This window comes from Oncorhynchus gorbuscha, unplaced genomic scaffold, assembly GCF_021184085.1.
Source record: "Oncorhynchus gorbuscha isolate QuinsamMale2020 ecotype Even-year unplaced genomic scaffold, OgorEven_v1.0 Un_scaffold_814, whole genome shotgun sequence".
NCBI classification, from domain to species: Eukaryota; Metazoa; Chordata; class Actinopteri; order Salmoniformes; family Salmonidae; genus Oncorhynchus; species Oncorhynchus gorbuscha.
The window spans coordinates 58,181-76,015 of NW_025745819.1; the positions used below are offsets into that span (position 1 = coordinate 58,181).

The following is a 17,835-nucleotide window of genomic DNA, read 5'->3' on the forward strand; positions in this document are numbered from 1 at the left end:
CTTTCTTTCGAACCGTCTATTTCCTTCTCCCCAAAGGATTCTTGGTAGAAAGAGGACGCTGCTTCCACCATCCCCTTTGGGTCAGAAACTATTCCCCCCCCCCTTCTGTTCGCAACTGGGCAATAACTGCTTTGGCCCGGGCAGCCTTAATCTGTTTAAAAAAATATGAGCTGCTAGCCTCACCAAACTCAAACTTGTCCCTTTGACATCTAAATAGAAAATCCCTGGCCTTCCCCTGAAAATACATCCCCAACCTACTTTTTATACCCTCCATCCTCTCCACATCCCTCCTCTCACCCTTATTCTCAGCTGACACCAAGGCAGTCAGCTCCCCCTGTAGCCGCTGAAAAACCTTCCTGTCTGCTCGGGCCTTAGTCACACAGTGTGAAATGGCCAGGGTGCGCACATTGCGCTTCACACACTCCCACCATTCAACTAGGGAACCAAAAAAAGGTTTGAGATCCCCCCATATCTCGTAATGAGATTTAAAAGCCTCCCTAAAAGAAAGATCGGCCAAAATTTTGGAGTTTAATTTCCAAAAGCCTCTGCCGAATATCGGTACGTCTAACGAGACCACTACCTGAACTTGGCAGTGGTCAGAAAACCAAACCGGAGACACAGTGACTTTTGAGACTGGCACAGAAACTGGTAAAAAAATAAAATCTATACGACTACGGGAACCCCTTGAGTTTGCCCATGTCATACCCTCCCCGTTGGGGTCGCAGACTCTGAAAGAGTCCCTCAATGAAAAATCTTTAACTACTGAAACCAAATAGGGTAGGCTAAAATCCCCAGTGCCTTCAAAAGAGACATTGAAATCCCCGCCCAAAACCACAGTTCGATTAGTAACACAAATATCTGGCAGAGCCAAAAAAATATCTTTTCTACCTCTTGGTTCAGCAGGAGCATAAATGTTAACAAAACGAAACTTCGCCCCCCTCCAGTCTGCATCTACCACTAAAATTCTCCCCTCTATGACCGAAAAGGAACCCACCACGCAAAAATCCCTCTCCCCAAACAAAATCCCCACCCCAGAGGAGTGCACCCCTCCTATCCCCCATCTGGACTCTCCTTTCCCCCACCCCCTTGTAAACACAGAAACATCCCCCATGTCCCTTAAATGAACCTCTTGTAAAAAACAAACCTGGAAGGGGACACTTGAAAGGTACTGAAATACCCCTCCTCTCTTCCCCTTATCCCTTAATCCCCTTACATTCACTGTTACAATTGTAAAGGAAACCATACCAATGAATAAGAAACTTAATAAGACCACCCATCATCTCTATACTGTCTGTCAGATAGGAGCCTCCCCCATCCCAAAGTCACTCACCCCTTCCAGGTATATGTCACTGTTCGGCGTACCTGGTGCCACGAATGAGCGCTCAGGGCTGGAAGAGTCCTCACCGGTTAATACCAGTCCACAGTCCTGTGATGCTTCCCCAGGACTGGAAGAGTAGTCTCCCCCCGGACCGTACCTGTGCACAGTCCATTGAACCCTCTTCAGGATTGGTATCCATCTCCAAAGTTCCTGTCCCAGGAAGCTCAGGAGCCAAAGAAGCCCCCTGGACCTGCTCCCCCGGCCCCCCCACCAAGGTTTCAGAGCCCTCCACCGCAGGATCCTTTGAAACCGCTGGATCCTTATTCTCCTCCCCCTCATCTGACCCTTCATCCCCGGTATCCGGGTTCAGCACTAAAAACCGGTTGGAGATGGCCACCCCCGGCTTCTTATGCTCTTCCCCCCGCCACCCGGTCAGTAACCCTCCTCTTCTTTCTTTTCCCCTTGTACACCTTCCTGGACTCTCCTTTATCTGAAGACGCCGATCCAGTCGACCCCTCCGCCGAGGACGACCTCATCTTCCGGGTAGGGGTTCGGGTGGCTAAGTCGTCTGACGTCTCACCCATCAGACTGTCCTCCCAGGCCCCCGTCAGCAGCTCCATTTCCTCCTCAGTACCATCCGGACGGACCTCCTTTACTCCACTTCCTCCGGGGGATTTTGCCACCTCCTCTGCCGCCGCTCGAATTTCCTCAAGAACCTCCTCTATTGGCCTGAGGGGAGGTCCCGCCGGGCCCTCCTCAGGGCCGTTGCCGGCTGCCTCCGCATAGGTCCGTTGTCTAAAGGGACAGTCTTTAAACAAATGGCCCTGCTTCCCACAGCCATTGCAGACTCGAGCCTCTCTGCAGTTGGCTGCCCCGTGACCTGGTTTCCCGCAATTCCTGCACTTCAGCAGGTTGCACCCTGTGGCCACATGACCGAAGCTACGGCAGCTTCTACAAAAACTTGGCTGGCCTGAATAAAACAGGTACCCCCGGTCCGCTCCAATGGAGAAATAGGCTGGTGGGTGAACCAACTTATCATCTCCTTCCGGGTCCCTATTCAGCGTGACACGGAACTGTCTCCTCCCTGACCAGATGCCATACCCGTCCCGCAGGTACCGCACCCCAGGACTCACTTTTCCAAACCGGCCTAGGAACGCCCCGATGCTGTCATCCCCCACATAGGGATTGTAAACATGTACAGTGATGACTTTTAAGTCCAACCGGCACAAAGGGAAAACCTGGAAACTTGCGAACGGCTCACTGGCTGCCTTCTCTTTGCAGGTGTCCATACATCTCCTGTACAAGGCCTCACTGTTTAGGGACAGGTCATAGCCCTCCGCCGCCATGTTCCGCTGCAAGCAGTAAACGTGCCCTGGGTCCACCCTTAACCCTTCAATGATCACCGTCCTGATGAACCATTCTCTGTTCCCAATTTGCTGGCCCTTGTTCTTCCAAACGAATTGCAACGTATTGCGCAGTCCAGCCCCTCTGGCTGACTGTTGATCCTGCCCTCCGGCCATCGGCTTTTAACTAAGGGGTTACGGCACCTCAGTACCCAACTTGAACTTAGCCAAAAGGCCGAGAAGCGATAACCCACAAATGGAACCCTGCAACCGCCGGGCCCCCGGGGGTCTCAACAGACCTCAGCGGGTTGGCAAAAGCCGGCGGTTCCTTCCTCCCTCCCTCAGTCACTCACTCACTGGCATGTGCTTTTTGGAAAAAGGGGCTAATGCGTCTTTAAGTCACTGTCCTGGCCCTGTCTGTCTGTCTGTCTGTCTCGGTCGGTCAATTTCTCTTGAAACAAGATAGCGGGCTCTGTAAGAAGCAAAGCCCCTCCAAAAATACGTTGAACTCGTAAGTGTTCCTCTCCACGGAAGTCTTTAGTAAAAGGCGAAAGGCTTGTGCGTAATGAAGAGAAACCAGAGTCGTGTGGAAGTCAGAGGCGGGGGCCCGAGACACACTCTGTGCAGCACTCTAGGCCGGGTTCCCACGGGTGCTCCCGGAACCCACTCTTCCAGTTTACATTTGGATAAAAAGTCACACAGTAGACGCTCTTACAGAGCGCACAACAGAGTGCATTCACACATGACATCCAGTGGAACACCACTTTACAATAGTGCATCTAAATATTTTACACACAATTACTTTTTCCTTTCCTTTTTATTTTTAACAAAAATGGGGTTTCAGGTGACCACATTGGTGATTGACTCCGCTGTTCTTCAGTTTGAATGTTTCTTCCACCTTGGGGGGCCAGAGCTAGCTAGCAGTTTTGACTGGGCTAGCTAGGGAACTGTACTTCCTCAGTGGTAGGGACAGCAGGCCAGAGGTGGATGCACCAGTGCCCTTGTTTGGGTGTAGGGCCTGATCAGAGCCTGGAGGTACTGACTCCCTGTTCGAAAAATCCATTTAATATGCAAGCACCATGGGTAGCGGATCGATATTAAACTGATAAGAACAGATACTACACGGGGTGATCTGAGCCAAAAGGGAAGGATAACACCAAATGGAACCCTGCAACCGTTCTGGATGAGTTGTAGGGGTTTAATGGCACAGGCGGGAGCCCAGCCAAAAGAGTTGCAGTAATCCTCCGGGAGATGACAAGTGCCTGGATCACGTGTTTTAGGACCTCGCTCGCTTCCTGTGTCAGTCCTCGTACTCTGCGGATGTTGTAGAGCATGAACCTATGTGTCAGTCAACGGGCCACCGTCTGTGATGTTCTCTTGAAACAAGATAGGGTGTTGTTCAGGATCACTCCAAGGTTCTTGCGCTCTGGGAGGAGGACACAATGGAGTTTTAGTAAATGGCGAGATCATGGAATGAAGGCAGTCCTTCCCCGGGAGGAAGAGCAGCTCCGTCTTGCCGAGGTTCAGCTTGAGGTGGTGATCCGTCATCCACACTGATATGTCTGCCAGACATGCAGAGATGCGAACCCACCTGGTCATCAGAAGGGGGAAAGGAGAAGATTAATTGATTAATCCAACTTTGAGGGCTGTGGATAAAAAGAAGAAGGACACAGACACAGAGACACAGAGGCACAGCGACAGAGAGACAGACAAAAACACACACAATCCTGGCCCAATCATTTCTTCCTCCCTGAAAGCTGCCAGGCCGAGACTAGGGGACCCCACCTCCTCAAAGAGGAGTTGAGAACCCCCAGTCAAAACGTCCCAGACAACCTCCAGGCATTCACCTTCCACCACTTGCTGCGGGGCTGCGGAAAAAGAGAAGACTAATGTATCTTTCCCTCCCCCATCCCTCGCTTGGCTACCCCCCTCTGTCCACAACCCCCTCCTTCTCCCCGCCTGTCACGCTCCCCTTCCTTTTTTGGTGTAGGAGGTAGCGGGGAGACACCACCCCTCTTCCCCGCTGGATTGTTATTATACTAATTATGTTCTGGCCTGCCGACTATTAGCTCAGAATGGAAATTGGCCCAAGGCCAAACCTAGTTGCCGACCTCTGATCTAATGCATTGTTTACATCTGGTGGCCTACCGTATACAGGAATTCATTGGCACAAAACTTGTCGTCCTTAGCAGACACAGAAATAAAAACATTCGTAGTTATTGCATTGTGCTAGTCAATTATTACAGAGAACAATCACTTTATGGAGCCCCTGTCCTGCTATCAGCCTGTGATGTGTGTGTTGTAAAGTGCCTTGCTGATGGGCACAACAGCAATAGGTAGGCTACGGGGATATTGAAGCACGGTGGGTTACCAGCTTCATTGTCCCTGTGTCCTACCTACTGCTGTTTTGCCTTTGAGCAAGGGACTTCACCCCTAAGTGCTACAGGTGCTCTGCTCTGCCATAGCCCGTGCTGCTCCCAGCCTGTGACCAACAGGCAAAGTAGTTACAGACACCTACGCACTATGAGACTGTTTTTGTAGAAACTGACACACCCCTGGATGCTGACAAATAATCAACATTTTTAAAACACAGAAAAATCCCCTCAAATCAACTCAGGGTTTGGCCAAAAATGTGATCTAATGCATTGTATACATCTGGGGACTTACTGTATAAGAAAGCACACGGGAAATGCCATAGGTGTAACATTTAGTTTTGAACATCCTATTCTGGTCAGATGCAGGACTGAACTTTTCAGGAGAAGCGCAATATTCTCATTTGTTGGGCTACTAAATGAGCCCACAAGAGCCTAACTACTGAGTTCTTATTGCTAATGTTTTTATTTAATATATTTGAATGTATTGTATATTTAATATGCAACAAGTGCACTGCATTGCAGTGCAATTGATGTTAGACTATAAATGTGTATTTGTTAAAGTGAAATAGTAAATGTGAAAATAGAAAAAAGAAACTCATATTGATAACTTATAACTTTAGTAAAGTTCTTACCATAAGTTTTGGGCTGGACGACACATCAGCTTTGATGACCTGAAATAAGTGAACCAAAACAACAATTAGACATCAATTACATCTTGGTAGTTAAGAGATTAAGAGACACTGTCTGCATTACAGGGTAGTGAATTGCTTATCACCCTGGCTCTTCCAAGATGGGTGGTAATTTCATCTAGCATCTTTAAAAAAAAGTTCCTCACCTGTGTTGTCCATGGCCAGTCAGAATCACCGTAACTATAAGTCAACTCTTCGCCAGCTACAATATCTCAAGTCGCGAAGAGGCATAAGTGTGGCTCATCGTTTGCTTGTATGGCCTTCATTTTGAGATTGTGTTTTTTGTGATCATCATTAACGAGTCTCCCAAGGGAGGAGTCCTCTTCAGATGCATCAATGCTGCATAGAAACATAACATGTCACAGTTTAATGAAGATATTGCAGCACAAGGTTTATATTTCAGAAAAGGGACAGAAAAGTTCCTAACGCGTTGTTTAAAAAAGGAGTGCAGATGCTCTGATAGCAAACCAGTTGGTTTGAAGACTAATATTTTTCCTCACGGTTTAGGTCAGGGACAAGGTCAAATTAGGATCTGGGCCTGAGACAGGCCTACAGTGCATACTGTGCCACCAACCATTAAAATGTCTGTCTCCATTTGAATGTTGTTGCTTTTTTAAGATCTCAAAAAGGTAGTAATGTGTTTATTTTGTTCTCATCAATCCTACTTACCACCATGTTCTTCCTTTCCAGTGAAAATAAACACCTTTTCAGAATCATTGTACTGATCAGCTCGGACCTCGCTCTCCTGTTGTGTAAGCAGTTCACCTCGGTACTCCACAACAAAGTCTCCTTTGGATATGAATTCAGTGGCAAAAACTCCTCGTCCTTAGCAGACAAAAAATACAAACATTAGGAGATATTGCATTGTGCTTGTCAATTATTACAGAGAATAATCCACTCTGGTCACATGGTCACCCCATTCAACTTGCCAAGCTTCTCCAAAAACAACTGCTCCTATAAAATGACCTCACACTGTCTAAAAGTGATCCCACACATATCACCGCCAATCAAAATGAGGTTCAGGTGTGCAGCAGGGGTTTGGGGAGGGGGATGCACTGATCTGTCTGTTTCAAGAGGCTAGATTCAGTTGTCACTCTTACTTTGTCTTCTAAACCAATGATTAGTTTTCAAGGTGGGCCTTTTCAGGTGGAAGGAGATTTCAGATGGAGCATCATGTGACTGTAGTGAAGCTTTAAGAATACTATGACCATAATAAAAACACATGGCAAACTATTCCTTTAAACCTTTTTCTTGGGTGACTGTGCCCATATATCCCAATTCACTGTTTCCCACTAACCTCTAAAATATACATCTGATTCATAGCTGTCATATTTAGGACTGCCAGAAATATATTCGATATTCACCTTACCTTGAAATAATTTGATAAAACACTGGTAAAGTACTGGCTTATCAATGTTTGATCTTATGTGATGCTCTGCATCCTGCATGGCCCGGAGCAGTCTGGAAGATCTCTCCATCAGGCCAACTCAAATCTATCCTTGTGGGGTGCACAACACCTGGTTGCAAGCTAGCCAACTTTAGCTAGCTAAACTAACAATGCACAATCTAATGTTATCAAACTGTTACCTTAGACCTACTCAGTTTATCTATGGGGATCACGTGTCCCATTTAGCTGTCAATGCATGTTACTTATAACCACACTGATAGAATTATCTGAAATAGCTATCCATTAATATCAACACTTAGCTAACCAAGCTACCCGCCCAAATGTCAACAAAACTGGCTCACTACTGCATTAGCTAGATAGCTTGTTTGTTGCTGATGCTAGCTCACTAACTTCTAACTAGGCTAACATAGTTCATAAACCAATACAAGGATTTATGGCGGTGGAATTGTACTACAGCATGAAAATAATATATTATATTACTCACCTTTTTTTTAGGAACAGCGGTGACCTGCATTTGGCACGCACTTCTCCAGATGAAAGTGATTTTCCCTCTCTGGCTCTGCGCGGCAAAGTGGGGGAGGGGCAATTACAACGTGGGTACAGAGATAGTCATATAGGGGACGTGTCACTACAGTGGTGTGTGCATCTGTCAAGGCTCTGGAATCCTATAAAATCGCCATGACTGATGTTGATATTTCAGTTGTGTAGTAAATATTATATAGACCTAAGAAGTAGGCTAATACATTGCAAAATTAATGCATTTCGCCTAGGCCTATAGGTCATAGGAAACCTCAAGACACCAAAATTGACATTTTAAGGATTCAGAAATTGTATTGATTGATCCAGAAACAAAAGTATGGATTGACTAAAGAGATACCCACACTGAAGCCTTGCACAAACAATGGCAACATCAAAGATGGTAGTGTTTGTGTTGCAGAGCCAATCCTCCAGAGAGACTTGAGCCTAAATCCAGCACCTTAGACCACTTTGCCACGCTACCCAGCCTCTTCCTCAAAGCCAAACTTTCTCATCTGTTACCTAGGCTTGCTAAGCTCCCATTAATTTCAATCTATTCTTTATTGCTTCTTCATTTCATTTTCTTTGTTTATATCATGATGCTTTTTCTTTCTGTGTCAACCCTTTTGTTTTTGCTGCTATGTCTGAAGAGCACATTTGTAGAATGTGGATCTCTGCCAGCTGGTGGGAGGGTGGAATGGTGTTCTTCGGCTTGCAAGCATCCCCCTTTTTCCTCCAAACATAATGATGGTCATTATAGCCAGTTCTATTTTTGTGTCATCAGACCAGAGCATATTTCTCCAAAAAGTACAATCTTTGTCCCCATATGCAGTTGCAAACCGTAGTCTGTCTTTTTTATGGCTTCTTCTTTACTGAGCGGCCTTTAAGACTATGTCAATATAGGACTCGTTTTACTGTGGACATAGATACTTTTGTACCTGTTTCCTCCAGCATCTTCACAAGGTCCTTTGCTGTTGTTCTGGGATTAATTTGCACTTCTCGCACCAAAGTACGTTCATCTCCTTCCTGAGCGGTATGACGGCTGCGTGGTCCCATGGTGTTTATACTTGCATTTTATTGTTTGTACAGATGAACGTGATACCTCCACAGGTGCACCTCCAATTGACTCAAATGTTGTCAATTAGCCTATCAGAAGCTTCTAAAGCCATGACATAATTTTATGGAACTTTCCAACCTGTTTAAAGGCACAGTCAACTTAGTGAATGTAAACTTCTGATCCACTGGAATTGTGATACAGTGAATTATAAGTGAAATAATCTGTCTGTAAACAATTGTTGGAAAAATGACTTGATCAAATTAATTTGTAATTTGATCAAAGTAGATGTCCTAACCGACTTGCCAAAACTATAGTTTGTTAACAAGACATCTGTGGAGTGGTTGAAAAATGAGTTTTAATGACTCCAACCTAAGTGTATGTAAACTTCTGACTTCAACTGTATATACATATTTTGTGCACATTTGTTTACATCCAGGGAGGGCAAGTGCCCGGAAACAGTTCGATGGGGCAATCATAAGGTCTATGGGGTGGTAGCATGGTGGCCCTCTGTTTGCTAAATACCAGTTTGAGGTCATGGTAACACTCGGGAACTCGGGTCAGGTCGATGGATTCTAAAGACTCGGGAGTAGAACTCGGGGAATTCGGGAAAATACAAGTAGCTTGGCACGTAGGACCCCACTGCTTGATAGTGCCTACAGACCCGTCGATGTGAGGGTTATGGCTGTGAAGCAGTGCCTGATGGACTGCTGACGCTCATGTAAAGCAACATTACATTAAACTACACATGTGAAAATGTGATCACGTTGTGTTCCAAAACATGTTTTCACATGTTTTCACATAAAATGTAAGTTGATATCATGTGGTTTTCTGTAAGGTCAGGAATATAAGATGCATTTTGATGTTATGTTTGATGTTACATGATCTTGAAAATGCAATGTTCTTTGAGGTTCTGCCATGTTCCTTTCCATGTACATTCCATTTTACTTTCCCTCAGTCCTTTTCACTTTCCTTGGCAAAACAAACTCTGTCTCCGTCAAGACTTATTCAGAGCCACCATGAATTGATAGCAGCTTCTGACAGATTTTAAACCATTCAAAAAATAGTTTTATAATGAAGAGTAGACCCAACCTGTCAAGTGTCAGTGTGCAGAGGTGAGGACGGAGTCAGGAGCAGGACACAGAACTGAGTAAAATAACGTACTTTACTGGAAAAATAAACAATCATAAATTCCACGCAGGGAAAAACACACCATGACACAGAAGACTGCGGTGTCCGTCCTTTAGTAGTAGTTTCAATGGAGCAATTCAACCATGAAGGCCTGATTCATGCAGTCTCCTCTGAACAGTGCATGTTAAGTTGTGTTTGTCTTGAACTCTGTGAGCATTTATTTGCGCTCCAATCTGAGGTGCAGTTAACTCTACTGAACTTTGGGTCTTCCTCATGAGAGCCAGTTTCATCATAGCGCTTCATGGTTTTTGCTACTACACTAGAAGAAACTTTCAAAGTTCTTGAAATGTTCCGTATTGACTGACCTTCATGTCTTAAGTAACAATGTGGTTTCTGTTTGCTTATTTGAGCTGTTTTTGGCATAAAATGGACTTGGTCTTTTACCAAATAGGGCTATCTTCTGTAAACCATCCCTACCTTATCACAACACAACCTATTGGCTCAAACGCTTTAATAAGGAAAGAAATTCCACAAGTTAACTTTTAAGAAGGTACACCTGTTAATTGAAATGCATTCCAGGTGACTACCTCATGAAAAGGTTTGAGAGAATGCCAAGATTGTGCAAAGTGGTCAAGGAAAAGGATGGCTACATTTTTGCTTACTACTGTCATGTTTGTCATTTATTATCATGTCTTGTCCCTGTGCTCCCCATTCTATTCGTTTCCCTCTGCTGGTCTTATTAGGTTCTTTCCCTCTTTCTATCCCTCTCTCTCCCCCTCCCTCTCTCACTCTCTCGCTCTCTCTTCTCTCTATCGTTCCGTTCCTGCTCCCAGCTGTTCCTATTCCCTAATCATCATTTAGTCTTCCCACACCTGTTCCCGATCCTTTCCCCTGATTGGAGTCCCTATTTATTCCTTTGTGTTCCGTTCCTGTCCTGTCGGTTCCTTGTTTAGAATTCACCGTGCTGTGATTGTGTATCGCCCTGTCCTGTCGTGTTTTTGCTGTGATTGTGTATCGCCCTGTCCTGTCGTGTTTTTGCCTTCATCAGATGCTGCGTGTGAGCAGGTGTCTCTGTCAACTACGGCCTGCGCCTACCCGGAAGCGACCTGCAGTCTGTGGCCGCTTCTCCTGTTATTCCCTCTACAGACTAGAGGATTTCTGTTATTCCCTGTTTGGACTTGAATAAACTCTGTTTCTGTTAAGTCGCTTTTGGGTCCTCTTTCACCTGCATGACAGAAGGAACCGACCAAGGAATGGACCCAGCGACTTCAGACGCTCGTTACACTGCCGTCGAGATCCAAGGAGCCATGCTCGGCAGACACGAGCAGGAATTGTCTGCTGCTCGCCATGCCGTGGAGAACCTGGCCGCTCAGGTTTCCGACCTCTCTGGACAGTTCCAGAGTCTACGTCTCGTGCCACCTGTTACTTCCTGGCCTGCCGAGCCTCCAGAACCTAGGGTTAATAACCCACCTTGCTACTCCGGGCAGCCCACTGAGTGCCGCTCCTTTCTCACGCAGTGTGAGATTGTGTTCTCTCTCCAACCCAACACATACTCTAGAGAGAGAGCTCGGGTTGCTTACGTCATTTCACTCCTTACTGGCCGGGCTCGAGAATGGGGCACAGCTATCTGGGAGGCAAGGGCTGATTGCTCTAACAAGTTCCAGAACTTTAAAGAGGAGATGATTCGGGTTTTGACCGTTCAGTTTTTGGTGGGGAGGCTTCTAGGGCCCTGGCTTCCTTATGCCAAGGTGAACGGTCCATAACGGATTATTCTATTGAGTTTCGCACTCTTGCTGCCTCTAGTGAGTGGAACGAGCCGGCGCTGCTCGCTCGTTTTCTGGAGGGACTCACGCAGTGGTTAAGGATGAGATTCTCTCCCGGGAGGTTCCTTCAGATGTGGACTCTTTGATTGCTCTCGCCATCCGCATAGAACGACGGGTAGATCTTCGTCACCGGGCTCGTGGAAGAGAGCTCGCATCAACGGTGTTTCCCTGCTCCGCATCGCAACCATCTCCCTCCTCTGGCTTTGAGACTGAGCCCATGCAGCTGGGAGGGATTCGCATCTCGACTAAGGAGAGGGAACGGAGGATCACCAACCGCCTGTGCCTCTATTGCGGAGTTGCTGGACATTTTGTTAATTCATGTCCAGTAAAAGCCAGAGCTCATCTGTAAGCGGAGGGCTACAGGTGAAACTACTCAAGTCTCTCCATCAAAATCCTGTACTACTTTGTCGGTCCATCTACGCTGGACCGGTTCGGGTGCTACATGTAGTGCCTTGATAGACTCTGGGGCTGAGGGTTGTTTCATGGACGAAGCATGGGTTCGGAAACATGACATTCCTTTCAGAGAGTTAGAGAAGCCTACGCCCATGTTCGCCTTAGATGGTAGTCATCTTCCCAGTATCAGATTTGAGACACTACCTTTAACCCTCACAGTATCTGGTAACCACAGTGAGACTATTTCTTTTTTGATTTTCCGTTCACCGTTTACACCTGTTGTTTTGGGTCATCCCTGGCTAGTATGTCATAATCCTTCTATTAATTGGTCTAGTAATTCTATCCTATCCTGGAACGTTTCTTGTCATGTGAAGTGTTTAATGTCTGCCATCCCTCCCGTTTCTTCTGTCCCTACTTCTCAGGAGGAACCTGGCGATTTGACAGGAGTGCCGGAGGAATATCATGATCTGCGCACGGTCTTCAGTCGGTCCCCGAGCCAACTCCCTTCCTCCTCACCGGTCGTATGATTGTAGTATTGATCTCCTTCCGGGGACCACTCCTCCTCGAGGTAGACTATACTCTCTGTCGGCTCCCGAACGTAAGGCTCTCGAGGATTATTTGTCTGTGTCTCTTGACGCCGGTACCATAGTGCCTTCTTCCTCTCCGGCCGGGCGGGGTTCTTTTTGTTAAGAAGAAGGACGGTACTCTGCGCCCCTGCGTGGATTATCGAGGGCTGAATGACATAACGGTTAAGAATCGTTATCCGCTTCCCCTTATGTCATCAGCCTTCGAGATTCTGCAGGGAGCCAGGTGCTTTACTAAGTTGGACCTTCGTAACGCTTACCATCTCGTGCGCATCAGAGAGGGGGACGAGTGGAAAACGGCGTTTAACACTCCGTTAGGGCAAGTACCGGGTTCTGCCGTTCGGTCTCGCCAATGCGCCAGCTGTTTTTCAGGCATTAGTTAATGATGTTCTGAGAGACATGCTGAACATCTTTGTTTTTGTCTATCTTGACGATATCCTGATTTTTTCTCCGTCACTCGAGATTCATGTTCAGCACGTTCGACGTGTTCTACAGCGCCTTTTAGAGAATTGTCTCTACGTAAAGGCTGAGAAGTGCTCTTTTCATGTCTCCTCCGTTACTTTTCTCGGTTCCGTTATTTCCGCTGAAGGCATTCAGATGGATTCCGCTAAGGTCCAAGCTGTCAGTGATTGGCCCGTTCCAAGGTCACGTGTCGAGTTGCAGCGCTTTTTAGGTTTCGCTAATTTCTATCGGCGTTTCATTCGTAATTTCGGTCAAGTTGCTGCCCCTCTCACAGTTCTTACTTCTGTCAAGACGTGTTTTAAGTGGTCCGGTTCCGCCCAGGGAGCTTTTGATCTTCTAAAAGAACGTTTTACGTCCGCTCCTATCCTCGTTACTCCTGACGTCACTAGACAATTCATTGTCGAGGTTGACCTTCAGAGGTAGGCGTGGGAGCCATTCTATCCCAGCGCTTCCAGTCTGACGATAAGGTTCATCCTTGCGCTTATTTTTCTCATCGCCTGTCGCCATCTGAGCGCAACTATGATGTGGGTAACCGTGAACTGCTCGCCATCCGCTTAGCCCTAGGCGAATGGCGACAGTGGTTGGAGGGGGCGACCGTTCCTTTTGTCGTTTGGACAGACCATAAGAACCTTGAGTACATCCGTTCTGCCAAACGACTTAATGCCCGTCAAGCTCGTTGGGCGTTGTTTTTCGCTCGTTTCGAGTTTGTGATTTCTTACCGTCCGGGTAGCAAGAACACCAAGCCTGATGCCTTATCCCGTCTGTTTAGTTCTTCTGTGGCTTCTACTGATCCCGAGGGATTCTTCCTTATGGGCGTGTTGTCGGGTTAACAGTCTGGGGAATTGAAAGACAGGTTAAGCAAGCACTCACGCACACTGCGTCGCCGCGCGCTTGTCCTAGTAACCTCCTTTTCGTTCCTGTTTCCACTCGTCTGGCTGTTCTTCAGTGGGCTCACTCTGCCAAGTTAGCTGGTCATCCCGGTGTTCGAGGCACTCTTGCGTCTATTCGCCAGCGCTTTTGGTGGCCGACTCAGGAGCGTGACACGCGCCGTTTCGTGGCTGCTTGTTCGGACTGCGCGCAGACTAAGTCGGGTAACTCTCCTCCTGCCGGTCGTCTCAGACCGCTCCCCATTCCTTCTCGACCATGGTCTCACATCGCCTTAGACTTCATTACCGGTCTGCCTTTGTCTGCGGGGAAGACTGTGATTCTTACGGTTGTCGATAGGTTCTCTAAGGCGGCACATTTCATTCCCCTCGCTAAACTTCCTTCCGCTAAGGAGACGGCACAAATCATTATTGAGAATGTATTCAGAATTCATGGCCTTCCGTTAGACGCCGTTTCAGACAGAGGCCCGCAATTCACGTCACAGTTTTGGAGGGAGTTCTGTCGTTTGATTGGTGCGTCCGTCAGTCTCTCTTCCGGGTTTCATCCCCAGTCTAACGGTCAAGCAGAGAGGGCCAATCAGACGATTGGTCGCATACTACGCAGCCTTTCTTTCAGAAACCCTGCGTCTTGGGCAGAACAGCTCCCTGGGCAGAATACGCTCACAATTCGCTTCCTTCGTCTGCTACCGGGTTATCTCCGTTTCAGAGTAGTCTGGGTTACCAGCCTCCTCTGTTCTCATCCCAGCTTGCCGAGTCCAGCGTTCCTCCGCTCAAGCGTTTGTCCAACGTTGTGAGCGCACCTGGAGGAGGGTGAGGTCTGCACTTTGCCGTTACAGGGCACAGACGGTGAGAGCCGCCAATAAACGCAGGATTAAGAGTCCAAGGTATTGTTGCGGCCAGAGAGTGTGGCTTTCCACTCGCAACCTTCCTCTTACGACAGCTTCTCGTAAGTTGACTCCGCGGTTCATTGGTCCGTTCCGTGTCTCCCAGGTCGTCAATCCTGTCGCTGTGCGACTGCTTCTTCCGCGACATCTTCGTCGCGTCCATCCTGTCTTCCATGTCTCCTGTGTTAAGCCCTTTCTTCGCACCCCGTTCGTCTTCCCTCCCCCTCCCGTCCTTGTCGAGAGCGCACCTATTTACAAGGTACATAAGATCATGGACATGCGTTCTCGGGACGGGGTCACCAATACTTAGTGGATTGGGAGGGTTACGGTCCTGAGGAGAGGAGTTGGGTTCCGTCTCGGGACGTGCTGGACCGTTCACTCATCGATGATTTCCTCCGTTGCCGCCAGGATTCCTCCTCGAGTGCGCCAGGAGGCGCTCGGTGAGTGGGGGGTACTGTCATGTTTGTCATTTATTATCATGTCTTGTCCCTGTGCTCCCCATTCTATTCGTTTCCCTCTGCTGGTCTTATTAGGTTCTTTCCCTCTTTCTATCCCTCTCTCTCCCCCTCCCTCTCTCACTCTCTCGCTCTCTCTTCTCTCTATCGTTCCGTTCCTGCTCCCAGCTGTTCCTATTCCCCTAATCATCATTTAGTCTTCCCACACCTGTTCCCGATCCTTTCCCCTGATTGGAGTCCCTATTTATTCCTTTGTGTTCCGTTCCTGTCCTGTCGGTTCCTTGTTTAGAATTCACCGTGCTGTGATTGTGTATCGCCCTGTCCTGTCGTGTTTTTGCTGTGATTGTGTATCGCCCTGTCCTGTCGTGTTTTTTGCCTTCATCAGATGCTGCGTGTGAGCAGGTGTCTCTGTCAACTACGGCCTGCGCCTACCCGAAGCGACCTGCAGTCTGTGGCCGCTTCTCCTGTTATTCCCCTCTACAGACTAGAGGATTTCTGTTATTCCCTGTTTGGACTTGAATAAACTCTGTTTCTGTTAAGTCGCTTTTGGGTCCTCTTTCACCTGCATGACAACTACATGATTCCAATTGTGCTATTTCATAGTTTTGATGTCTTCACTATTATTCTAAAATGTAAAAAAATTTAAAATGAAAGAAAAACCATTAAATGAGTAGGTGTGTCCAGACTTTTGACTGGTACTGTATATATTGTGATATTGAAAATATGGTACAATCCAGGGGTGCAAAGCTCTTGGAGACTTACCCAGAAAGACTCATAGCTTTAATCGCTGCCAAAGGTGATTCTAACATGTATTGTGAATACTTATGTAAATGAGATATTTCTGTATTTCAATTTCAATACATTTGAGAAAAAATGTAAAACATATTTTCACTTTGTCATTATGGGGTATTGTCTGCAGCTGGGTGAGATGATAAAAAACTATAATTTAATCCATTTGGAATTCAGGCTGTAAGAAAAGAAAATGAGGAATACGTTAAGGGGTATGAACACTTTCTGAAGGCACTGTATATCTGTAAGAAAGTGATAAATGAGCGACTCTTTGAAAGGGGGTCATATATACATTGCCTTATTTAAAAAGAAAATAGCTATCATGCTATAATCAGCATAGTTTCTCAGACCAAATCTTCATTCTGGTTTAAACAAAGCAATCTGATCATACTCCAGTAAAATACACGCTACAGGGAATGCAAAAAAAAAATGGCTTCTGCAAAGCACATATATATTGTCCAATCAACATCCACACATTGATTTAATTCTTCGGGTCTTTATTCAAACACAAACACACTTGGAATAAAATGCTCTTTCAGTGTCTTGTTGTCGGTTGCGCAATGTTCAAAAGTGTGTGAGAGATTAGCATTAATGTGTGTGTATGTGTGTGGGGTCAAGTTTGGACGGTCGTAAATATGCAAATAGCCAAGATTGTATATATATGTATATTTGAAACTGACTTATCAAACTACACTGTACAGCTTTAGTGTGTCTGTGCATCATAGGTACAACTGTAAGCAATTCCGTTCTCAAATGTCTGTTTAATGTGAGAAACAAAAGGAAAAACACCTGTTAGACCATTACAATGCGGACTGTCATGCATCTTTACTATTTCAAACAAGACAATGAAGTGATACGTGTCATGGAGACTTATAACGGATACTTTCCGAAAAAGAGAAGTTTCAATTTTCAATTGACATGTAATGTAGTGCATTGGTGTCTAGATCCCTGTTGGGTGGCAAAGTGTCACAAGAATCCTGTGGGGAGAGAAAACAAGAGAATACATTAAATTAATGGGTGTTAACTAATCAGGGTTCAACAAAGCACTTCAAGTCCTCAATTCCTTCAAAAGAGAGAGAGAGAAAGAGAAAGGAGTATGGTCCCTGCAGTAGGACTACATGCTGGCCATGAGGTTGTCCAAATGGTACTCCAGGAGGCTGGAGAGCTCAGTGACCAGAGACTCTGGGTTAAAGTACCAAACATGTCATCTAGCAGAGCCATCAGCCCGCCCTGAAGAGAACACCACACAACACATAGAAAATGGCTCTGAGTAACTCAGCTTATCAAGAGGAGAGAGACAATTAGAAATACTCCCCCTAAAATAGCATTGGAACCTGGTTAACCATGAATATGGAAGTAAACAGGAAGTAACCTCTTGACTCGTACATTGAGCAGCAGCAGGTATCTGTCAGCTTCTGGCTCCATGTTGGCAGCAGTGGGCAGGAAGGAATACAGGAGAGCGTACAGACGCTCCACAAACCCACCAGGGTGCTAAAGAAAACAAAGGAAACTGCTAATAGAGAGAGCTCAAAACATGTACCAGTGAGATGTTACTTACCACCATCAGGGACTTCTGAGCTGTCATCATCCCAAACAGCACCAGCTCAAAGAGGACATCTATCATGTTCACATGATGGATCTAGGACAAGAAAACACGTTTGGAGAAAATAGGAATGATTTCATATAGATCAACTACTGTGATGTATAAAATACATGCATTTGGAAGA

General features: G+C 46.4%; 1 long non-coding RNA gene and 2 other non-coding genes across 3 annotated transcripts; all 3 read right to left on the minus strand.

Moving 5' to 3' along the window:
- Window positions 1-3,129: 3,129 nt before the first annotated feature.
- On the minus strand, window positions 3,130-3,246 carry LOC124020323. Its single transcript, XR_006835956.1, has one exon. It is a non-coding gene; the product is annotated as a U5 spliceosomal RNA (small nuclear RNA).
- A 373-nt stretch (window positions 3,247-3,619) lies between these two features.
- LOC124020322 lies at window positions 3,620-3,815 on the minus strand. The gene has a single exon (XR_006835955.1). It is a non-coding gene; the product is annotated as a U2 spliceosomal RNA (small nuclear RNA).
- A 584-nt stretch (window positions 3,816-4,399) lies between these two features.
- Window positions 4,400-6,539, minus strand: LOC124020317. Its single transcript, XR_006835950.1, has 4 exons — window positions 6,395-6,539; window positions 5,872-6,064; window positions 5,669-5,707; window positions 4,400-4,529 (listed from the first exon to the last, which is right to left on the minus strand). It is a non-coding gene; the product is annotated as an uncharacterized LOC124020317 (long non-coding RNA).
- Between the last annotated feature and the right edge of the window lie 11,296 nt (window positions 6,540-17,835).